Source organism: Ceratotherium simum, chromosome 40 (genome assembly GCF_057802395.1).
Source record: "Ceratotherium simum simum isolate JZ-2026a chromosome 40, ASM5780239v1, whole genome shotgun sequence".
In the NCBI taxonomy this organism is placed as follows: Eukaryota; Metazoa; Chordata; class Mammalia; order Perissodactyla; family Rhinocerotidae; genus Ceratotherium; species Ceratotherium simum.
Window position 1 is genome coordinate 12,233,546 of NC_141939.1, and position 25,193 is coordinate 12,258,738.

The window sequence follows — 25,193 nt, forward strand, 5'->3', positions numbered from 1 at the left end:
AAATCTTAGGATTTAATGCCGATGTGATTTGGGGGCAAAAGTTTATACGTTTTGCACTTTCAATACTTCATTACTGAAGAAATTTCAATAGTAAAACAAACATAGATATACTAATGGAGTAGAATGCAGAAACCTCTACATTTTTAGATAAACCATCAGCTTCAAGGAAATGTCTCGCCCATGCTGGGTCTTGTAGTGGGTTGAACGGTAGCCCCAAAGGACATGTTCACCTGGAACCTGTGAATGTCACCGAATTTAGAAAAAAGGTCTTTGTGGAAGTTATAAGGTAAGGATCTCAAGATGAGATCATCCTGGGTTAGGGTGGGCTCTAAATCCAATGATAAATGCCCCTATGAGAGAGAAGGGGAGAGGAACACAGGGGATCTGGCGTGTGAAGACAGAGGCAGAGATTGGAGTAATGTTTCCACAAGCCAAGGGACACCTGGAGCCACCAGAAGCTGGAAGAGGCAAAGAAGGATTCTCCTCTAGAGCCTTCTGAGAGAGCATGGTCCTGCTGACAACAAGATTTCAGACTCGCCTCCAGAGCTCTGAGAGAGTAAACTTCTCTGTTTCAAGCCACCCAGTTTGAAGTAATTTATTAAGGCCGCCCCAGGAAGCGAACATAGGCATCTTAGAGCTCAATTCTTCAGCCCTCCTAGGAGCAAAGGCTCAAGTCCTTTGCTGTCAGAGGACTTTTGAGGAACTGTGGTGAGCCATGGGGAGCCATGGGAAGTTCTTGAACAGGGGAGGGGCAAGATAGAAGCAATTTTTACGAGGGTTAGGAAGACACTGATATTCAGTATGAATCTGGAAGTGGGAGGAAGTGAGTAACGGGAGGCCACTTGGAAGGCAACGGGTGCAGTGGAAAGAATGGGAGTTTTGGAGGTGAGTGTGTGCAGTTCTCACCCAGCTCTTTCACTTACTAGTTTAGTTTTTTCATCTGTAAAATGAGGATAATACCATCATGTGTGAGTTACAGATGATATATGTAAAGAATTCAAAAAAGGTACACAAGTATTATTAGTAATAAGGTAAAAATTTGGATGGTGGCATTGGGAATGGAAATGAAGGTACCATCAAGAGATGTTTCAGAATCACCAGGACTCAGAATCATGAGGATGTATGAGATCATAAGAGGGATCCCAAGCTCATCTAGGGTCCTCTCCTGTCTTTGGGGAAAGCTTGGAGAGAGGAAGGGAAGAAATCAAATTGCAATGATTTTTTCTTTCAGAGCTGAGATGCCTGGTAGACTCCTGGCCAAGCCTAAGACCGTGGGAGGAGGAGCTGGTTTAGGAAGCAGGCAAGTTTCATTCTGAATCTGGTGGTATTGAAGAGAGGCTGAGCTGCTCAGAGGGATGGCAGACAAGCTGGGGAGCTCCCTAAGGCTACAGATCTGGGAGTTAATCACTGAATATCCAGACGGGAAGCATACAAAAAATGATCAACTCTCTTAAAAAAAAAGAAGGTGCACATCAGAATAAAAACAAAGGGCCAAAGTCTTTGCGATATTACCGTTAGAGGCTGGGAGAACAACATGGCCTACAAGGAACAGCCATGGGCAGGTCAGAAAGGTAGCTGTTAGATAAGTGAAAAGATGACCACATTTCAGGAAACAGCAGAAATGTTAAGATAAAGGTTGAGAAAGGGACATTGGGTTTCAGATAGAGAACGTCCTTGGTGACCTTACAAAGAATCAGGGACGGAAGAGGGGTTCCAGAACCATGATTCAATGAAAGTTTACAAAGCAGACAAGTTAAAAATCAGGTCAATGTTGTTACACTTATTTTGAGTAAACTAATTTAAAATTGGACCAGACCATTTACTATAATTCTGCTTTTCTTATTAGTAAGACAAAATCTTCACGAAAGGATGAACTGAGGTAGCTTCTTTCCCAAGTCAAAGAGAAGGAGGCTGTCCTGATTCCCTGATCTCTGACCCACCCCTGCTCAGTGCCCTGCACCTCCTTCCAGCTAGTGACCTTCCAGCTAGTGTGCCAGGGACTTACAGCAGAGTGAGGTAAATACTCTCTCTCCATTGGCTAGATTTTAGAGAGGTTAAGAAACACCCGTGCAAGGTTCCACAGTTGAAGAAGCAGATAGTCACACCCTCAACTATGACTTCAAAATTATACTGGCTCTAGTTACCCTCCTTCAATACTTCCTTTTGGGAACAAGGCAGGGGTGAGCCATTCAAACGACAGGGCCTTGTCACCTTGGATAAACTGTTATTGCCTTAATAATAATGAGAAGCCGAGAGCCTAAGAAAGAATCTCATTAACATGGATCCAGGCTATTCCGCCAGGAAATCAGAATCATTTGGATAGCAGGCTTTCCTTTCGAGAAGGCCATATGGGAAGGAAGTTGGAGAAGAGACATCTGGATGCATGGGCCTGTGAAAAGGAAACTGTGTCTTTCCCCTTACAATTGGGTTTTAATCTTCCAAGTTTGTTCACAGGTAAGCCACCACGTGTGGCGAGGTGACCAGACCAGTCCCACTACTAGTGACCACTCCTTCTGGGGCCACGTTCCCGCAGCTCCTTACAGGACTGTGCCCCTGTGGGTGAGCCTGAGCTGGACACGAGGCAGGGGAGGCAGCTGAGGTTGGGTTCCTCTCGTCTTAAGAAGTGCTTCCAACAGGAAAGATGGAGTAAGTGTGTCTGGTTGGGAAAGTAAATAGATACAAGGCAAATAAATAAAAATGCTCACAAGCAATTACAGAGAGGAAGTGACATTTTTATGTAAGTCACTTTTCTGATGGACAACAGGCCTGCTTTGCTCAGAGTGCCGTGGGAATGCTTCCGGGAGGGGGGCGGTCGCCAAACAACTAGAGCGCCGTGATAAGAAAATCAAACAAAAAGAGGATGGAAAGATCACCCACCAGTCCTTTCAGGCTGGAAGTTGCTGTCTTTATTTCGTCTCTTGTCCGCTCACCCCTCCCCGACGCCTACTCCCCGTGCAAGCAGTTTTGGGAGCGGAGACCCGTTCCTCCCCCTGGCGCCCGGGTCTCCCCGGGGCCGGGCGGCCGCGCGCCCCCCAGGCAGGGCATCCGGAGCCCGGTCCCCTCCGGGCGCCGTCCCCGAGCCCGGCCGCCGCGCGGGCCCGGGAGCTGCCTGCACGCCCCCAGGTGGGTCTCGGGCCCCCGCCGGCGCACGGGCCTGGGCCGGCCCCTGGGCGGTGTCACGGCGGCCGGGGAGGAGCGGCGGGAGGAGGAGGAAGAGCGCGGAGGGGCGGGCGCTGCGCGCCGGGGGAGGGGTCGCCGCCGCCGCCGCGGAGATCGTCAGGCCGGAGCCGCGCGGCCGAGCGGGCGGCGGGCGGCGGGGAGGACTCGGCGGCGGGGAGGCTCGGGCGCCCGGGCCGGCGGGGTCCGCCCGGCCGGCAGCGTCCGCCACGCGGCGGGAGGAGGGAGCGGCGCAAACAAAGAGCGGCGCCTGGGCGGGCGCGGTGCGGCCGGCGCCCCGGGGCCCGCGCCGCTGCCCTCCGGCCTCGGCGGGCGGCCCTCGGCGAGGTAAGCGCGGCCGGCCGGCCCGGGGCGGGGGCCGCCAACTTGGGCCGCTCGGCAGAGTTGGAGCGCGGCGGGGCTCGCGGGGCGGGGCGCGCCCGGGAGGAGGCTGCGGGAGCGGGTCCCTCGCGCCCCGCTGGTGCCCTCGGCCCCGCCGCGGCCTGGCCCCGGTGGCAGAGGACTGCCCGCACCTCCCGGCTCCGCACCTTCCCGCCGCCCTCCCAGCCCCCACCCTCCGGGTCGGCGCTGGCGCCGCCAAGGCAGGGGCCTGGGCGCGGGGTTCCGGGACCAGAGACCCCGGGGCGCGCGGGGAGCGCCCGGCCTGCGGGCCGGCCGCGGGCGCGGAGCCGGGGGCCGGCGTGGGGCCGTGCGGTGGCCGAGGTCGCCTGGGCGAGAGTCCCCGGGAAGAATGGCCGGGGATCGCCCGGCCCCAGCGCAGGGACGCGGGAGGCCGAGCGCGGCCCGGAGAACTTACTGTGTTTATTGGACTGTTTATGACCCCGCACAAAGCTGCTGTCACATCGCATAAAGGAGGTCCTCGCCTCGGCGAAGGGCGCTTTGTGCCGGGCTTCAGGCTCTGCGTCCTGTCCCAGATTTCCATGGCTCTCTTACAGCCACCCGAAAGAAAGTTTCTCACAATCGCTCTGCCCTCTTGGTTTATTCAGAGTGATTTAACTACCAAGTGGTTCTGGAAGAATTTGGTGTGTGACTTTTAAGGTATTGACGGTAACTCCCTTGTGAGCGCAGTTTTCGTGGCATCGTGTGGAGGGGTTTAATTTGCAAAGCGCTTTCATTTGTAAACAGTAACGATCGCCTTGGAAGGTCCACGCGGGATGCTGGGGGTCATTGGCTGACGAACCCCAGGCACCTGACTTTGGCCCTGTAACAGCTTCAGGGATAAAGCAGGAACGTGTGTGTAGTTGGCCTCTGTCACTTCGGACAATTCAGGTTGGCAATTTCTCCTTTATGTGGCTTTGTTTATTTTGCCAACAGGTTTAGGGCTGAATCTGCAAAGTTTGCGTCTGCATAATGGGATGAGTAGGCCCAAGGGCTGGGCCTGGGGAGCCTAAAACATCGCGCATGCCCACTCCTTCGGTTGACTCCCCCCAAAAACACTGAACCCCGAGAGGCCCGTGGGCATGGCTTCCCGCGGACCCACAGGTGTGGGAGCCCCTTCCTGGTCTAGGCCCAGTCCGGCTTCTCGGAAGGAAGGGATTTTGGTAGGAATGAGAGTAATTTGGGGTGTGTTTCATAGCACTGCATTTGATATCCTTAGCAACAGTGCTTTTCAAGTGTTAAAGTGACTGAAAATGAAATTAACCTGGGCTGCTTTAATTTATCAAAACATCTAAACTTTGCTACTGAGCACTCCCTTAGTTCATTTACCGGTAGATAAACGGGTATATTAGTAACAGGACTAGAGCATGTGTGGCGTTTATATAGAGAGAATGGTGGTCAGTGGGCAGCTGGAGAAGTGGGCTTCACCGGGAGAGTGGGCTGTAGATGCAGGTTTTTAGGTATTTGGAACAGGGCTTTCCTGAGAAACCAGTGTTAATCATGCTTGTGAAGAAGTGACCACCAGGGAAAATCCTCTCTTAGTGTTTCTCTCCTGGAGGTTGGTTAGATGTATTTTTGATTGAACAAAGTGGCTGGATCTTAGCGGTCTTCTGGCTGCAGCTCCTTGAGGCTGAAATTGAGAGCTGTAAGCAGTGGTAAGCTTGTGGAGGTGCCCAGCCCAACTCAGCTTCCTCTCCTGGAGGCCTCACCTGGGCCGTGAGCTTCTCAGCTGCTACGTAAACACTAACAAGATTGATCCTGGAACGCAGGATGACATTGAGGAACAAATTGCCGCTGGAGAATTGACTGCTCCCTCACCCCCTCTGCCCACTTGTGGAGAAACTGGCCCTTTTAAAATGGGCGGGGCTTGTTTAAGAGGCATTTAAAGTAGCTGTACTCAGTTATCCAGGCTTTGTGTTTTGTTTTATTACATGCTATATACTTAAATTCTCTTCATCCCTGATCTGTTTGACCCTGTCATATTCCCAGCTTCTGTCATTTGCATTGGGGGATTATTGAAGTTTTCCAAGAAACAGTAGGTCTTAAGTACACAGTGTTTGGAAACGCACTATCATCCATATTAAATACACCGGAAATCTTCCTTGTATGTGCACAAACTGGATAACCTTTCAAAATACCCTAAAGACTCCCTGATTGCCCGGAGTGACCTGGAGTCCTTTACTTGATCACTTGCATTAGCTTCATGTGCCCTGGCCATGAGGCTATGTTGCTCTCTGGGACACACATGCTTCAGCGTGCACTGGGGGACAGGGGGCTTGTGGACATGGTGCTCCAGCATTAAAGATGAGGCCGATTGACTGAAGAGCTGAAGATTGCTTGCTGGAACTGCAGGGCAGGGCGGTGGATGATGTTTGGGAAAACTAGTAAGCTAACTTTTTTCACAAATGAACTGGAAACTCCCCACAACTCATCCAAGAGGCTTAGGAAATTAGTTTTCCCATCTAGAGGGATTGCAAGTGGTGCTTCCAAATTGTTTCTCTTTCTTAGAATGAATGGTTGAAACCTTTCATGGCATTTCAAAGGGCCTAAGCTAAAAATCATATCATGTATGTTGTTAAATGCTTGAATTAAAGCAGCTTAGAAGGAGGTCAAGACAGCCTTTTAATGGGTTATCAAAAGTATGCAGCTAAAGTAAAAATAGTTTTTTATTTCTTTAGGCCATTTTAGTAACACAGTTTAAAAAATTAGACTGTTTTTTTCTTTTCCTGCATTTCACTTTGAATGGATCCCAAAGTATGTATATTTCTGAAGGTATAATCAACATCAGCAAGTTATACCCTCCCCCCGGCACATACACAGGCATTTGTCACAGTGTGCCCTGTGGTTTCTTTGTGTCCATGTCCTATACACATGGATGGCCAGCGCACACTGATGGAACACATGAATCTTGAGCTCCGGGCCTGTTGAGTTATGAGGGCTCAAGGTTCCACTGAGATGGGAGTAATAAGAGATCTCCAGAAACCTTGTACTGGACTCAGAACCTCTGTGACATTGTGGAAGGTTTTTGTCCCCAGGCTGTCCAGGCAGTGGGAGAATTTGGTCTGGTGGCCTCTTTATTTGGTAAATTCTTTATCAAATGAATCATTTATAGTCCTGAAGCTAAACTTAAACAAACAAAAAACAAACACCAAAAACCAAACCCAACGGCATAACCACCAAGTGGGTTGGCTGAATATTTTATTTTTTAGGAGATTGTCCATGTCAACCTGAACTGGAAATTTGGGCAAAGCATTTGCTATCCTGGCCTGGTAAGTTAGTTATTTGTTGCCACTGTACTTCTTTCTACCTTTGGTATTTTTAATGTTTTTAAGAAAAGTTTCAAGTGCACTCAATTTAAATATTGTAATTTCCTCTTTTGAGACAGTTTTGGAAAGTAGGATGGTTTTTTTTGGTCGGGGATTAATGAAGATGCCGTAGTCAGATGAGAATAATAGATGCTAATGCTTGTGTGGTAATTTATAGTTTACAAATTGCTCTGCATGTGCGCCATCATATTTAATATTTGAAATAACGTAAAATGGACTTGGCCCTTATTCTGTGTGAGGAGACTGGAGCTCATGGAGAAGGATGACGAGGCTTGAACTTGGCTCCTTCTCTTTGGAGCCCTGCACCCCTGCTATGAAGGCAGTGGATAAGGAACGTCCAGATGGTGCTGGAGACAGTTGTTTCATGAGACTTCTGATCTTCTAGCAATACTGATGGAGCAGAGTGGAGGGTTGCAGGCCTTGGGCGTGCCTTTGCCGTGTGGCAGATGTGAGCAGGTATTGTTGGGAGCAGATCTCGGTGTGAGTTGACTCTGGAGATGAGCTGTTTCAGGGCAGACGGACAGGAGCAGCTTCACTGTTGTGAGCCAGCATTACCCTGGAAAGGCTCCACGAGTTGAAGGGTGCTTCTTCCTGTTTAATGTGTGCATTTGTCTGCTCTGGCTGTCATAACAGAATACCGCAGACTGGGTGTCAAACAGACATTTATTTCTCACAGTTCTGGAGGCTGCAAAGTCCAAGATCAAGGTGCTGGCAGATTTGGTCCTTGGTGAGTCTCTCTTCCTGGCCACCCTCTGGCTGTGTCCTCGCGTGCCCTTTCTTCTCTGCGTGTGGAGAGTCTCTGGTGTCTTTTCCTCTTCTTATAAGGACACTAGTCCTATTGGATTAGGGCCCCACCCTTAGGACTTCATTTATCCCTAATCACCTCCCCAAAGGCTCTGTCTCCAAATAAAATCACGTTGGGGGTTAGGGCTTCAACATGTGAGTATTGGGGAGACAATTCAGTTCATAACAGTGTGTGACTCTGTGTTCAAAAACAAGGCTGGTTATTTTAGGATAGGAGGTCCTGTTGCTTCCTTCAGCCAGATCTGGAATTTGCTTATTTGAGGACCCCTGCCAGGGATGGTTACAGAGCAGTCAGAGGTGAGGAAGGAACGGCAGCTCATTGTTAGTCACAGACCTGGAAACAGGGAAGAAGCCTTGGTGCTGGGCTTCCAGATGCTGGGCAGGTTTGCATAGAATGATTAAGAGAGAAAACAGTGTTGAACTTAATTCCGTTTATGAATGCTTCCCCTCAATGTGGGCAGGCTCAACTGCAGGCGCGTCCTTTTGGATCCGGATCGTGATAAAATACCAGATAAATGGAAAGTGTTGGATTTTGTATGGAAATGAAAGTGTTTCCTGGCCCTGGATGAAGAGAACAAAATGAGAGGGTGGGGCTGACAGCTGCCCAGGGCAGAGATGCCATCCACCCTGGGCCTGCTGTGGCTATGACTTGCAGTCTTCGCCACGTGACCAGTGTCCCTTCAGTGGGTGTGCATGACAGTGTTTGGTCAAGCACACCCTGAGCACCGCAGGCCAGTTTCTCACCTAGGCCAGTTTGAGGTATTCAGGATGGTTACACAAGGCAGGGGGTGTGTCTGTGTGACTGACAGCTCTCCAGCTCCAGATCTGTATGTGAGTCATTCAGTCATTCATTCATCACATGAATTATCCAACTTCTTACCCATCATTTCCACCTAAAACTCTGAATATCATAAGCTGTACTCACCATCTCCTGACTTGCTTGCCTTCTCAGTTAATATCCCCATCATCGATTCAGTCGATCATCCCTTGCTTCCCAAATATTATTGATTTTACCTCCAAAAGATCTCTTAAGCCTGAGCCCTGCTGTACTTTTTATTTCCTCTTTCACTTGGACTGTCAAAATACCTTTCTAACCACTCTTGCCAATCCATCCTGCTCACTGCACTCTAATATCCAAGTATGGCCATGGTCCACATTGGTGGCTCCCCATTGCCTTCAGATCAGTGTCCCAAGTCCTCAGTGTGGCAAGCATGGTCTGCACAACTGGGCTGCCTCACTGGTTCCCTGCCTCTACTTATGTCCCACACCCCCTACCCTGAGCCATTACAGTCGCCTGTGGCTACAGACTGAATGGCACTTTGCTAATTGTGATAACAGAACACCAAAGTTTATAATCAGTTTATTTTTGAAGACTTCTGTACATTGGGGCTGATTCAGTGTTACCCCTTGTAATAATGGCATCTCTACACAACTACAGCTTTGCACTTCAAATTTGTGTATGACCCTTATAAGAGGAGGAGAGACTGAGTGCAGAAAATGCTGTGTGTGTCTGTTTTAATGTGGAGTGTTTCCCTGCAGATGCCCCTTGAGGTGATGGTTTATCAAGAGCAGTGCTGTCCCACTGAAATATAATGGAGCCACACATGTGAGCCACAGATGTCATTTTAAATGTTCTAGTAGCCACATTAAAAATGTAAAAAGAAACAAGTGAAATTAATTTTCATGATATATTTTATTTTGCCCAGTAGATCTAAAATATTTTTATTTCTATATGTAATCAATATAAAACATTATAATGAGATAGTTCACATTCTTCTATTTGTGTGAAGTCTTTGGAATCCAGTGTGTGTTCTACATTTACGGCATACATCAGTGCGTCTCTTTACGTCTGGAGCGGTCAGTAGCCATGTGCGGCTAGTGGCTGCCATATTGGAGAGTGCAGGTCTATACACTTTATGATTTAAACTTCATTTACTCTGTATTTTCTAAAGTTGAGATAGCTAAAAAGACATAGTAGAAACAACTCCTTAGGGGGAAAAGTTTAATCTACATAGTTACAAGGAGTGATGTAATATTTCATGCATGCAAACAATTTTAGAATGCTAAAATCAGATTCAGTTACATATAATCAAAATGCTTTGTGCGTTTTACAAATATTTTAAAACGTGTTTTGATTTCTAGAGGTTAAGTTACCAATGTAACATCACTTTTGGGTATTAGTATTCAACGTATTTCTGATGTATGTTAAGTACTTAATTTATAAGTACAGAAGCTAAAATCTAAAATCATATTTTCTTTAGTGATCATTGGCTTCTCCCCTACCACACCGCCCCCCCACACACATTGAAATTACTGTTCTAAGCACTTTACACAAAACAATAACTCATTGAATCCTCATAACTCATTGAATCCTCTCAAAAATCGCAAGTGGTTGCTTTCTGTTTTTATCTTGATAGCTAAGGATACTAAGGTCACAAAGCTAGTGAATGGCAGATCTGGGATTCACACTCAGGCGTCTGACTTCTGAGTCTCTGCCCTTAACCACTAAACTAGGCCACCATCTCTTCATTGATATGTATCTGAAAATACATAAACAGAACCATAAACTTTTATTATGGTATAGGATTTGAGAAACATTGATGGAAAATCATTGATAGGGAGTAGAGCTTGGATATTGGTTTATTCTGGGAACCTCTTATCAGCCAAGTTGTGGAGGAAGCCTGAAGTTTGGAAGGGCCTAGGAATAATTAATAGCTGCTTGAGTGGTCATGGAGGGGTAGCTGTGGAGGGTCCCAGAGGAGCATTATTGAACACCGTTGGCCTTGCTGCTCCTCTCCCCGAGCCCCTCCTTCCTGTATACCGCTGGCCAGTGGTCTTCAAACGGGCAAACTCCAGCTCCGACATGGACATCAGCATGGAGCATCCCGTGGAGGGCTCCTTGAAACTCAAGTGGCAGGACCCACCCCAGAGTGTCTGATGCAGAGATCTGGAGTGGGGCCTGAGAATTCGCTTTTCAGGTGAGTTCTCATGTGATCTGTGTTGGGATGGGCACCACACATTGAGAACCACTGCTGAGGGATTTGCAGTATGACTGGGTGAGTGAGGAGGTTTTTCTGTTTTATAGTAACAGCATTGTAATTTGAGAATGACCTGCAAGCCTGCCGTGTAGGTACTGTTGGATAGGTCTGTGTGACTGTGCCCCTTCATAGACGGCTCTGTGGTGCCCCCCTCCCCCCATTTCCACTACCGTGGGGACTGAGGCGGCAGGAGTGAGTGTTCTCTCACTCTTCTGCTTGGCCCCGAGCCCTGGTATTGTTGGGACACCTTTTGGAAGGCCATTCTCAGCTGCTTCTATTTTTTCTTCATGAGTCACCATTAATAAAGTGAAGGTAGCTAGGTAGATGCTTGCTGAAAACCTTGGAGCCCAACATGTCAAGTCCTGTTCTTTTGCGCTCTTACGACGCCTGTGCAAGTCTTGAAGAATCGCGGAATGGCTTTGAAAATCTACTTCTGAAGTCATGAGAGAGGCCAGGTCAAGTCTCTGCCTGGATTTGGAAGACTGCTGTTACAAGGTTCTGATGGGAGCTTTGACACTGGCTGCCGTTCAAGCGAGTTTTGTAGCACCAGCCCGTCCTAAACCTACTCTTCCGTTTTTGGAAAACCCTTGAGGCTGTCAAAGCGTTGGGCAGCCTTACCCCAGAGCAGATGGTACTGAGATACAACCAAGAGTCTGCTTTCTGTGTTGTGGGAAGCTGCTGTGTGCCCCAAGATGCAGGGCCACACTGGTTTCAGATGGGCTGCAACTTGGGCAGCCGCTTTGGATTCACAGGCTTAGATTTGCTGTCCAGCCGCTTCTCATGTGGCCAGCTCTACATGTAGCGTGCTCCAGGAGGAGTAGCCGCAAAGATTTATTTCCTTAAACAAGCTTAATAATTCTCCCAGCAACAGTGGGGGTGGCAGCTAGTGAGAAACGTTAGAAGAAGACAAGATCGTAGTGAAATGCCTCGGAAGGTGCCAGTGGCCATCTTGTAGGACAAAGCCCATCAATGTCTCCATCGATTTGCCTTGAAGGATGTGCCTCAGTTTAATGTCTCATGAATTTTGGCTGAGTATTAAGGGATGTCTGTAAGTCGACAAATATTTTAATTATGTCACTTATGAGCCTGGTTACAGAAGAGCAGAGCAGTTGCTGTCTTTCCCTCTTGCCAGCTGTGTTCCTTTTAAGGACCATCACCTTGCAAGCTTGTATCCCAGTTTTCAAGTCTGTGTGTATGGGGGTGGGGGGTGTGGGGAGAGGTCTGAATTGGTGATAAACAGCTCTCTTACTGCTCTGAGTGATGGAAGCCAGCTTGGGGACATTGACATAAAAACTGCAAGCTGCTTGAGTATTTTTGAGAGATCAAGAAATAACAAGGGATTCAGGGAGTTATTTTAGAGACAGTTTCAGGAAATTTGATATAGGTGAATAGTGAATTTTCATCAAACTACTTTTTTTTTAAGAAACATATTTAGGAGCAGAATCTGGCAAGACAGATATAAAAACAGATTTTTCTTTTCATTCTTTTGGTTCTCCCCTGTATGTTTCACATTTGTATATGACTCACTGAATGTACTCCCCACCCCCGGCCATTTATCTTAAAGTCGTCTGTTTTCCATCTGCCTTCATTACCTGCACTCATATGGTTTTCTCTTTACATGTTCCAGTTATTGCCTTCTTTGGACCTACCCAGCTTCTATTTAGAAGTTCTCTCCTCTTTATTAAGCCATCTGTCTTGCTTCAGGTCCCTTCTTGTAGTTTCCTTAGTGGGTCTGTTTTAGATGGCTCAGTAGATAAGACCCAGTGGCAGCTATAAAGAAACGATGCCATTATCCTCTAGGAAAAGGGGAGAGGGCATGACAGACACTGCTGTCGTAATTTTCATTTAGAAGCGAGCCTGGATGTAACTGAAGCTCAGTTGATTTATCATATATTAAGGCTCAAGTGTTGAATATGTTGCTGCTTCAACCTAATTGTGCCGTGCACCTGATGTACTCAGCCCTGGACAGGAAACATTCTCTTGTCTTGAATGCCTCAGGTCAGTGATGGTTACTTGTCAAAGGAAGAAAATATTTTCAACAAATATGTTCAAAATATGTCAACATACTGCACATAAATAGATGCAAATTCCCATCCATTTTTGGATCTTGCTAGCTGTTAGGTTTGGTTTTTTTTTTTTTTTAATTTTTTATTTATTTTTTTTCCCCCCAAAGCCCCAGTAGATAGTTGTATGTCATAGCTGCACATCCTTCTAGCTGCTATATGTGGGATGCAGCCTCAGCGTGGCCAAAGTCACTTAACCACTAAGCCACGGGGCCGGCCCTAGCTGTTAGGTTTGGATTAAGAAATAAAAGCAATTCACTTTTGCAAACACAAAAATACCTTTTAAATGTTAATATTTTTAAAAAGTTAATTCAGACTTGAACCTCCACTCCTGTATATAGATTAGTGGTTCTCAACTGGGGGCAGTTTTACCCACATGAACATTTGGCAAAATCTGGAGACGTTTTCTAATTGTCATGACTGGGGAGAGCTCCTGATATCTGGTGGGACAGGCCAGGGAGGCTGCTCAACACCCTACAATGCACTGGACAGCCCCCACAACAGAGAATTAACAAGCCCAAATTGTCAGTGTTTCAGCCACCTGGATGTGAGTGAGTGGGGCTCTGTTTTCCTTAAACCTTTAAATTAATGGCACCTGTATTCTTTCACACAGTTGCCCTTTTGGAGATCATTTTTTTCTTCCATTTTTATAAACGTGAAAAATAATACCTATTTAGAGAGCTAAACACTGTTCATACACCTCTGCAGTTAAGTATATAAAGGAGAAACTTACTTTAATATAACTGACTTAACCATGGTTTATCTGTAATGTTAGTGGTAAAGTATTGGTGTACATTGCTTTTTTAGTTTTCTTCTACATATTTGGACCATATAAATAGAAAGTGTTGATTTGTAGGAAGCATTTTGATATCTGGCTAAACTGTGATTAAAAACACATTCCCCTTATAATGTCCACTTACAAGAAAGTAATAGGGGTCCCTTGTCAATTGCTTTTAATAAATAATTGATTTTCAGAGTTTGGTGTAATCAAAGACATCTGTTTACTTAGCTCAGAATCTTTACAGGTGGTTATTGTCTATAGAAAAAACATTTTTTGTTGTTACCAGAGTTTGTAAGATTCTAGGTTCAGCCTGATAATCTTTCAGCTGGTCACATCTGTTAGCTTCCGAATGTTTTATTTCCTTCTTTGTATAGTTCTAAAACATAAACCCTTCAGGGGAGAGAGAACAAAAATACCACAAATTAGACCTTATCCAGGGAAGAGGAAAGGGAAAATTATAATTTGGCTGTTAGTCTCTGACTTCCAGCGTCTAGGTTAGTGGCAGAGCTGCCTATTAGCTGGCCTGGTGTATGATGTCGATGTCCGTTCTTCTTTATAAGTAGCTCTTACTTGATAAAGTAGGATAAGCCTGGAAATTAAGAGGGCTGTCAATTAGAAGTCTCCTTGGTTTTATCTAGATCTATTGTGTATAAATCATTTCCTGTTGTGTTACTCTTCCTTTTTACCTTGTTGTTTCTTATCGCCTCTCTTCCTGTGCTGTTACTAGGACACAAAATCAGCATTTCGTAAATTTTTGAACTTCTCTTGGTAGAGACAGTTAAAAGTACAATCAGTCTTTTCTTTTCCTTAATCCTCCCCTCCTCGTGTGGACTGAGAAAGATCTCTGAAAAATAATAGTAACTCTTTGGACAGAAGTGATAGTGCAGAAGTTATGTGCTATAAACAATGTATGTATCTCATTGTTATTGTGTATCATTGCATTCTTGCAGCGTTGGTGGCGGGAGGCAGGTGCTGTCACTCAGCCGCTGTGTTGATGAGGAAAGTGTGGGTCACAGGGCACTGTGACTGGCCCGTAGGGGTCTTGCTGGTGAGTGACCTAGGGGAGACCTCAGGCTCACGCTCTCAGCAGCGCGTCAGGTCTGGGATGTGTGTGAGATGCCCCAATTTGTTAGGGCTTTGTATTTACGTTAATGAAATCTCCTCCCTCAAAATAAAGTGTTTGCCTTTAAGCAGTAACTTCTTGCCTTTTAATTATAATAGGAGCTGGATTAAAACAGTATCGTTCTGAACTTGAGTAACACCTAGTTTAAACTTGAACTTCAGAAATCTCGCTTCGTATGAGTAGAGATATAGAGTCTCCTTTTCACCTGCTACTAATTTGGCTCAAGTTGCACAGCTAATTTTTAACCTCTCTTGACCTCTGTTTTGTCGTCTGTGAAACAAGGGCTTAACTCCAGTGTTTTTTAAGACCTTTTATAGCTCTAGCATGCCCTGTTTAAAAATGTGAATTGTACGGTTTCTTATTAGAGAAGTTTCTTCAGAGCAGAGTGGAGTGAACGGACTTATGTGGTAAATTTATTTTGCTGGTGCTTTTTGTGAACCTAGTTAGAGGACGGAAAGAGCATGTGTGTGGGGATGTAAGAAAAGTTGCATTATTCATCAGATTGGACTCTGCCGTCCCAGTTTTGCTGTAGCTGAATGGTCACACAATTAATACTTTTGAGTGCAGCTATGTGAGTGCGAGGCACCCTGCCAGGTCTATGGAAATCCAGAGGCCGGCCAGACAGAGACCTGCCCTCAGGGAGCTTATAAACCAATGCGGAATTGATTTTACAGGTTCACGATCGACTCTAATCCCAATTAACAAGTCTATAAAATGACTGTTACCTCTCTGTGGGGTCCTGGAGGAGATACAAGGGAAGACGCATGGAATGTCCCCAGGGCCAGGTAGAATTCATTTCATTTATTCCAGGGAAGGTTCATAGTTTCTTCAAGTTCCTTAGAAACTCCTCAGTGTACAGGCAGCCCTGGAGACAGTGGAATGCCGGCTGAGCAGAGACGGCCCCACGTGCCAGTTGTAAACCTCTGTCTCCACCACAGCTGGGGCCAGCACCCTAATTTCCCTTCCTGAGGTTGCCATTGTTCTTCCAGGGTCTGGGTGAGGGGCATGCTGTCAGTTTGCTTAGGATGAGCATTTGAGTTTTGGGTCAGCTAGTCCGTAATTTTCAGACAATGTAAACTCTACTTACATATTATTTATTGCTTAAGACCTTTAGATCTTAAAAATTAATAAAACTACTTGTTGGTGCTTTTAATGGAATGCTGGTGTTAGGTAGCACACACTAATACTTCCTTATTCCCTTTTTTTAATGATAATGGCATAAATGCATTACGCCATTACATTTTAGTGTTGAAAAGCTTTCCTTAGTCAGATTACCACTTTGCCTGGATTGGTAATGAGTGTTGTAAATCAGTCCTGTCCAGACATTTTACGGGTTTGTTTTTATCCTACTCATGGTCTCGTTTGAAGTGTGTTTCCTTTCGTTTGTTTCCTTTGAAACTTGAACTTTCTTTTTCCATTATAGATGTTCTTTTTTATATTTTTTAAATGCAGTGTTTCAAATTGTTGCCTTCTGCTTAATCTAGCACCCAAATCATTGTGCCGTTTTGACAGCAAGTTGGTATGAAACTGTTTTCCAAAAGTGGAGCAGTTTCAGTGTTGCTGTTTCAGCTCTGTTCAGCATCTGGAAATAACTTAAGGCTAGCATTCAAAACAATTAAAGTAATAATTAGTGATTTGTCCTCCGTTTCACATGCACCAGTTTACATTTCCTTTAACTTCTGATGACGTGGATTAGTGTAAAATAGTTTCTGTGATATACTGTAATTAATTTGTGATACACTGTAATTAGTGCTTAGTGATGGAATGAACTTAATTTGAGAATAATGAGAATTTAATTTGAGATATGAGTTTTGTGATGCAATTTTAAATATTGATTGGAATTCATTGACTCCTGGCTCTTGGGGGCTGTAGTAGGAGAGCATTTAATGTATGTCAAATACATTTGTTTTGGGTCTCATTCAAGGGAGGATGCTTTTTTTGTTTGTTTGTTTACAAACTCATGCAGTATATTATTTTACATATTCAGGTACACATAATGTGTTCTCTTTTTGAAGAACACCAAAATGGTACTGTGTCAACCATGTAATAACCTTATTCTGTTGTGTTAAGTTAATCAATATGTGTATGTCTTTTTGTTGACTATAGTTTTTACTTTTCCAAAGTTCAGTTTGTAATTGTTGAAAGTCATCCATGTTATGCTTTGCATATATGTACTTATGTGTAGTATATATAGTGCATACATATTTTTAAGTAAACCTTTAATTTTATAACAGTTTTAGATTTATAGAAAAATTCCAAAGATAGTACAGAGTGTTCCCATACCCACCATCCAGTGCCCCTGTTATTAGCATCTTACATCACTATGGTACATAGGTCACAACTGTTGAGCCAGTATTGGTACATTATTATTAACTAAAGCCCATGCTGTATTTGGATTTTCCTAATTTTTACCTGATGTCCTTTTTCTGTCCCGGGTTCCCATCCAGGAGACCATATTACATTTGGTCGTCGTGTCTCCTTAGGCTCCTCTTGGCTGTGACAGTTTCTCAGACTCTCCTTGTTTTGATGACCTTGACACTTTTGAGGAATACTAGTCAGGTGTTTTATGGACCTTTCCTCAGTTGGGAATTGTCTGATGCTTTTCTCATGGTTAGATTGGGGTTAAGGGTTTTTGGTGGGAAGAGCCCAGAGGTGAGTGCCATTTTCATTGCATCTTATCCAGGTGACACACCATCGATGTGACAGTCACTGTTGATGTTGCCCTTGACTGCCTGGCTGAAGTGGTGTCTGTCAGGCTTTTCCACTGTAAAGTTAACTGGTTTTTCCTCTGTCCGCGCTGCAGTCTTGGGGAGGAGTGGAACAGGGTGGAGTTATGTTCTACCTCCTCAGGGGAGGTGTATCTACATTCATTATTTGGAATTCTGCCTTGGAGGTTGATGTATTCTTCTGGTGAGAGGGAGATTCTCAGTGTGGTAGAAGGCATGGTTGCACTGCCCTTTGGTACTATTCCAGAGGAGGGAAGCTAGGAGCTGCTCCAGCACAATGTTTCTAGAATGTGGTCCTGGGGGACTTATTAGGAACACAGATTCCCAGGGCCTGCTTTAGACCTACTAACTCAGTCTCCTGGGAGGGCTTGGTTTGGAATTCTTCCTGTTGAACAAGTTGCCCTGGTGGTCCTGATGCCTATTCAAGGTTGAGAACCACTGCTCTGTATTACCATTTGAATCCTTCTAACTTTTTCCTCCTGAATGTGTACGTGTGTCCAGAGTCAGGCTCCCGCCCTCCTCCTTGCTGTCCACACCTCTTCCCTGCCAGTAGCATCTAGTCCCGTGGCTCCTCTGCAAAGGGCTTCTGTCCTGACCACTCCCCATGGTTTTAACCCCTCCGGGATGCTTGTCTCAGTGGCTCACTTTGTGTAAACCTAAGGTCATTCTTTGCTTTCTGGGGAACCTCATCCTCGGTGTGGTGCTCTCAGAGTTCCAGGGGAAGGGTACATGATGGAGTTACAGCTGTGAACCCTGCATATAAAGGTCATTCTGGGCCAGGATAGGGAGGCCCTCAAATGCCAGGCTTGTCTGAAAATGGTTTTGTCATGTGTGTGTATGAATGAATGAGAGTAAGTATGTGACGGTGAGCGTGTCCTTCACACTCTTTCCAAGTTGGGGCAAATTAAAAACCACCAGCCAATCTTCTGGCTTTCACCTGTGCCTGAGGCCTCCTGCTTTGAAATGGCCATCTGTCTCTCAGGCAGATCCCCTATTTGAAGCTGGAGGGTCGTGGCCTGAAATGGTTTCTCCAGCTGGAGGGAGGGCTGAGTGGTGCTGGGACTCCAGCATGGTCTCAGCCTGGGGAGGGAGCACCCCCATCTGTGGACACAGGGCCAGAGACTGCTGCCCTGAGCACGACTGGTGGCCCTCATGGCCTGCCCAGGGGCTGTGATGTAGCTTCAGGTGTGCAAGTGAGCGGAGGTCTGGGCTGGGAGGGAGTTGGCTCAGGGCTTGGGGAGGGGCTTGGAAAGGCCCCTTTTCTTCCAGTGGCTGACTGAAGGTTCTAGAGAATCTTCTTAAGAGGGAGAATGATTGACTTTTCTCTTGGGTACAGAAAGGGTCAGAGTTAAGGCCTATTTCACTTTCCTCTTTATGCCTCCCCTGCCCCCCAGTAATGGTATGATTTGAGGGTGGGAGTGGAAGGCCCTGTGGGGAGACTCCTTACTGTTCCACCTTCCCCAAGGCTGCATGGATTAGAGAGATTCAATTGTATTCATTCACATGAATACGATTTGTATTAGTGCATTTTATTTATTAAAATTGACTGAATACAAACATCTACAGTGGCTTTTTTTTAACATTATTTCCTTTAAATCCATGCCTCTGTGTTCAAGTATAATTTATGATTTCTATTTTGACCTGCAGATTTCTGATAATTTTAAAAAAATCTTGTCTTTTCCTAAATTTCTGTTTTGATGAATTCAAGGTTGTTTATGTGAGTTTTGGTGGCTATGTGTAGAATAATCACTTGACATGAAAATGATGACTCCCACTTTGCTGGAAAAGACTTAAGGACAGCATTTTTGGAATTGGCTGGTCTTGGTTTTTTTTTTTAATAGCAAGTCTGTTGGAAGCATAGTTTCCATATGTAAGAGTGGGGTTGAACAAGGTGATCTTGTAAGCTTTCTTCCAGCTCTCAAGTTGGAAGAGGGCTTGCCCAAGAAAACGGGTAGCAAGTAGTAGGCAGAGCATCAAACCAGGGGGCCTGGGTCCGAGTCCCGGGCTCCTCCTACTGTGGGGCAGATTCCACATCAACACGCGTTCCTGTTATTCACAGCAACAAAGAGCCCTCTGCCCTGAAAGGTCCGTCCTACACCCCGCTGCGCTAAGTCTGGAATCGAGGGATTTGTTGAATCTGGTGCCCATGTTCATGACCTAACATGAAGTTCTCTGAGTGATTCCCCAATGTGGGAGTCCTTAACCCAAGGACTGTGGCTTTGAGGGAATGGACTTCAGGGGGTCCATGAACTTGGGGTGAGAAAAACAAATGTTTTTATTTTCACTAGGTTTTATCTGAAATTTAGGGCAGTCATTGGTTGTTTAACGACGGGGATTCTGAGAAACGCGTTGTTAGGCGATTTTGTTGCTGTAAGAACATCACAGAGTGTACTTACACAAACCTGGATGGTATAGCCCACTACACACCTAGGCTCTATGGTACTCATCTTTTGGGACCACTGTGTGTATGCGGTCCGTCATTGACTGAAGTGTTGTTATGCGACTCATGACCGTTTCCTTCGTTGTGAATGTAGGCAGCACAGCCGGGACGTGCAGTCATCAGAGAAGTGACTGGTATTTTCATACCACATCACAGCGGATGGAGGTGTGTTCAAATTGTAACTACTCATCGTTATTTTGAAATTATGGTAGTTCTTAGACCTGCTGCTGCGTCCTCTTGTTTAGTGTGTTAATAAAGAAGAACATATTACTGTATCTCAGATTTATCTTTTAAACAATATTTTAATAACTGTGTTTTACTATAATTGCATAAAATGAAAACCATTTCAGAGCATCCTGAGAAGCAGTCCCTAGGCCTCACCCGTCTGACATGGGGGGATGTGACACAGGAGGGCAGGCCCGGGTGCTGTCCTGTGGGTGATGGAGCTGCTGGGACCTAGGCCTCTGCCCAGAGACGCTCTACACTAGCATTGCAGAAAAGTAATTTAAATTTGCTCCCTAACAGAACTCTTTCCAGTCATGCAGTAATGACAAAACATCCCCCAAGTGTATAAAATAAAATCCATTCTCTAAAAGAAACATGTAAAAGGAATTATATTTAAATGAGGTAAAAAGCCTAATCATTGTTTTTATAAATTTAAGTAAATTGTTGTAGTGGGAAAATATATATTCAGCTTATTAGCTAAAAAAAAAACCAATGTAAATAGTGTTCTGGGATTTGTGATTATTTAATGTTATAGTTTTTGAGTTGGCTTGTGGACTTGGTACTTAAGGGTTTATAATAACTTCGAGTATCAGGAAAATGTCAATGACTTTTAAAAGTCTCTTGTGTAAAAGAGTTTGACTTTTTAGTTCTCAGGGTGTTGTGGCAAAGTGGTCCCTGGAGTGTTTGCCCCATATTTAACAGAAATATGTTATAAAATAAAAAATAATTTGGAAAAAGAATTGATGCATGCGTCGCTTGCGTTACACTTCCCCGTACACGGAACTATAAATCCCAGCTGCTGGAAATGCCCTTAAAATGATGGACTGTGTAGAGCAAAGTTCCTAGAGTATTAACATGGAATAATAATTGCTGATATTTATTGAGCACCTAACGTTTCATGCACTAACGTTTCGTTGTCTAATTTGATCTTCACTACAACTCTACAGGCTGCCCTTATCCCCGTTTAAGGGATGAGGTAAGCGATTTAGAGAAGCTGAGTAGTTTATCCGAGTGTCAGTCGTGGCAGCCTCTCTTTGGGTGTGTTCTATTTGCACACACGCGCAGTGACCCTTGGAGTCGGCTGGCTTTGCATCTTCCCTGTGCAGGTTAATGCGAGTGTGCGAGCAGACATCCACGTCCCTCTGGATTTCATTGCTGGGGGTTGAGCGGGCAGACCGCCTCCTGCGCGGCTGTCTGAGCCCTCCAAGGACCGCATGCCCGCAGGAGCCTGCAGTCTGCTCTGCTTCAGGGTGCAGCCACAAAGCTGCCTCCAACTCGGGGGCCCTGCCTGCTGATTGAGAAAGGCAGGTGTAGGAAGCAGAGTGCTCCTCGTCACTTGCTCTGGTCTTCCCAGGTGGGGTTTGCAGCGGTGCCGGGTGAAAAGATCTGCAGGTGCAAACCGAGCACACACCCCATATTGAGACCTGGCTTTCTGAGACTTATCTTTTCTAGCACTGTTTTTTTTTTCTGGGTGGGGTTTCTTTTAATGATAAAGACAACATAGTAACAAACTCTTAAAGGTAGTGTTTAAAACGGAAGATGCCTCCTATAATCTTATCCTAAAAGAGAAACTTTTCATATTTGTAATTAGTCCTTGTAAGTATTTATAACCATTTGTACAACTTTATATTCTTAATATGAACATTTTTTCCACTTTATTAGTAATCTTTATAATGTTTTCTTGTTGCATGCTATCCCATAGAATGTTGAAAGTTCCATCAGTTGGATAAGAAGTCTCCTGACTTGGTCATGAAGTTTTGCTCCACTAGTAAGGTGCCTGTGTACATCTTTGAGCATATTGCTTTTCTTCTACTGAGTTGTTTCCTTAACACAGATCCCTTAGAGAGGGGTTGCAGAGTTGGTATGGACGTCTTTATGGTTCTGGATATATGTTGCCATAATGCCATTCTCAGGGGTTTCACCGATTTTCAGTGGTGTGTAAGCATCAATTTCACCCAAACTACACTGCTTTTGAAAGAGTGTACATGGCCCCTCCATAAAGGCATTTTGAATTGAAGTATTCTAGAGGACCTTATCTCAGAGTGATTATAAAACAGTGTCACTGCTGTTTTAAAAATAAATTGACTAGAATTTGTATACATCGTGACTACCACGTCCTTTAAAACAGGCTAACTTTAAACAGCCCTTGAATTTCAGGGACTCTGCCCATGCTCACTGGTTTTAGAACTCCCTCAGGGTCGTTCCCAAGGCCGGGCCCTGCTGTCAGCTCTTGGAGTTTACTTTCTAGCTGGTGGCCTGTTCTTTGAAGGGACTCTGTGATAGCCTATGGAATATCCTCAGCCACAGCACGTCTTTTCCCTTTGAGGGTGAATTTATTTTGTTAACAATAGATTGTTCTTTGGAGTCTTGTTCCGGGCATAAAGTGGGTAATAGAGCTGAATTATCCTGTTTTTGGTCACTGGCCAAGTAAGACAGAGGTAATGGGACTACTAGTCTTTAAGTTGGTAATTGATCTCTAAAGACATTTTCAGAAAGAGTTGCCAATATTTTTAGTTTTTATTTAAATATTTTTTATTTAAAATTTGCAATGCCTGGAACAGGCAGATAACCTCCCAGAGGTACTGTTCAGAATGGTGTGTGTGTGTAAGTCTCTATCTAGTGAGTGTATTCGCTGTCTGTTGTGGATTAACAATTAAGAGCCCAGGTCAGCTGCTCCCCAACTCCAGACCTGCAGAAACTGACATAATCAACGTGTGCAGTTTTAAGCTGCTAAGTTTGGGTGATTGATACCCAGTGGTAGGTAACTAGTACAGTGTGCAAGCTTAACTTGTTCTTACTCTGCCTGTTCAGACCTTGCTTGCTGCGGAGCGGGACTCTCTGAAACTGCAAGCCTACTTCTTTATTAGATTTTGATGACATCTCCTCATTGGCTCAAGATACAGTAGAAATCACTTTATAACACCCTTTAAAAAGATACTTAAAGTAAGTGAAAAAATGAAGGGGAGATGGTGGGGCGTAGGCGGGGAAAGGTGAGCATGGTAAGCAGCAGGGGTTGTAGCATGATAGACAGGGAGTGTGGACGCTCCCCCCACTGGGGGATGTCTGCGGTGGATGGTACTGGTGGCGAGTGGAAGGGGGGACGAACTTGGTGCATTTCTTTCTCCCCTTCTTACCTCATTCAGATGTGCCTTTTCTCTGGTGCTGTATTCCCTTGTGTGTGTGTCCACCAGGCACCCTTCAGGGTGGTCTGTGCAGGAAAAACCAGGCAGCAGGGTGTCTTTCGGTGAACAGCTTGGCCAGCTGCACTGCAGTTAAATCCCCAAACCTTTCCTTTACTTGGCTTTCCCTCCACCTGGTGTTTTCCCCCCAACTGTTTCCATCTGTAGTGAGTAATGTGAATTAGATTCATCAGTTGATATTTTTAAAAGCTTTTAAATTAGTTTAATAACTGACCAGAATCGTCTTGCTTCATTTTCCTGCTGCCTGGAGAGTGTTGGTCACAACTGGGAGTCGGGAGAAGGGGTGATGTTGGTCTCAAAGAGAACCCTGACTCACTCGAGTGTAACTCCTCCCAGCTCAAGTGTGTGACACCAAGTGTGTGGCGTGAGCACGTCACGTCCACACACATGTTAATGCCAGGGTCCTGGCCTTTACCCTCCCTGCTGCAGAAGAGGGCTGGCTCTGCCCTGGAAGCCTGGACCCCTTCCTGGTGCATCTCATGTATTATATTATGTATTCCCTGGGTTTATATTTTTAATTTAATTTTGTTACATACATCATACTTGTCAAACCAAATATAATTTACTGTTAATACCTCTAGTGACAGTACCTAAATGGCCTACTTGTGATGTCCAGCGAAAGCTTAGACACCTAACAGTGAGTTAACTGGCAGAATTGGTCTTGCCCAGTTCAACCTTGTTTCAACAATAACCAAATTTGCAGTTTGGAAAGATATCCTTTATAAATGTTATATTTTGGTGCACTGATGATAGATAGAATCATGTATTTAGGAATAGCTATTTCTCTTCATGGTGTTGTTAAAAAACAAAACTGGGTAAATTTTAAAGATCTTACTGGCTTTATTCAGCAGTTCATGAATTGGACAGCGTCCAATCTAGCAGGTAGAAAGGAGGTCCGAGGAGCTTACAAAATGAAAGATGGGAGCAGGAACAAGGAAGTTCCGCTAGGGTTGGTGTGGCACTGTCCCTTAGGGGATGGCAGGTCTACCAGGCAGATGGCTTCACTGGTGCTGACCAGGCGATTTCTGCCTGACTGGTTTAAGATTCCGTTTCTGGGAGAGCCAAAACTGTAATTAAGTCCCACTTTGGTGACGTGAGGCTTAGCATAGGCGACTCCTCTTTGGGCCTGTTGTCTTGTTTTTAACAGTGTAGAGCAGGGGTTGGCAAACTATGGCCTGCGGGCCAGACCCAGCTCCCAGGCTGTTCTTGTGAATGAGTTTTGTTAGAACACAGCCAGGCTTGTTCATTTACATACGTTCTGTGGTTGCCTTCATGATACAATGGCAGTGTTGAGTCATTGCAACAGGCTTGCAAAGCCTAAAATGTTTATTTGGCCTTTTGCCAGAGAAAGTCTGCTGACCTGGTGTGTGGGAAAGAATGGAGGTGAAGTTGGAAGATGCTTCATTCAGGTCTTTGCTCTGTCACTTCATTGGCTTGAGGCTCGGTGCCTTTTTCTGTGATGGGAGAAGGATGCTCATCATGGAGTGGGTTATTAGGGTGAAATTATGCCACGTACTGGGTGTTCCAGCACATCAATATGTACTTAATAAATATTAATTTCTTCTCCCCTTTATTACTCATGTTCTTTGCTCCTATCCTCAGGTTGTTGCTTTCTTTCTGCGTGTGAAAATTTGAGATGAAAAGCAGTTTTCAGTCCCTAAGTTTTCAGAAATGAAAGCATTTAAAACAGCACTTTGAGTAGAACTATAATGTAAGCCACAAATGTGAGCTAAATGGGTAACTTTAAATTTCCTAGTAATCACATTAAAAAAGTAGAAAGAAATAGATGAAATTAATTTTAGTAATGTATTTTATTTAGCCTAATATCATTTCAACTTATAATCAATATAAAAAATGACTAATGAGATATTTGATTAAAACTTTTTTTTTCTTTTTTTCATAAGTCTCTGGA

The 25,193-nt window shown here is 45.0% G+C and overlaps 1 protein-coding gene across 3 annotated transcripts in view; it reads left to right on the forward strand.

The window, feature by feature from the left end:
- Positions 1-3,334: 3,334 nt before the first annotated feature.
- NCK2 (NCK adaptor protein 2) overlaps positions 3,335-25,193 on the forward strand; it is a 137,289-nt gene continuing 115,430 nt past the window's right edge. Inside the window, exon 1 of one of the 3 annotated variants that reach the window (XM_087426315.1) lies at positions 3,335-3,504. The gene's annotated coding sequence lies outside the window, so the exon portion shown is untranslated. The remainder of the gene's footprint in view (positions 3,505-25,193) is intronic. The other 2 variants (XM_087426314.1, XM_087426313.1) reach the window with 2 other exon arrangements.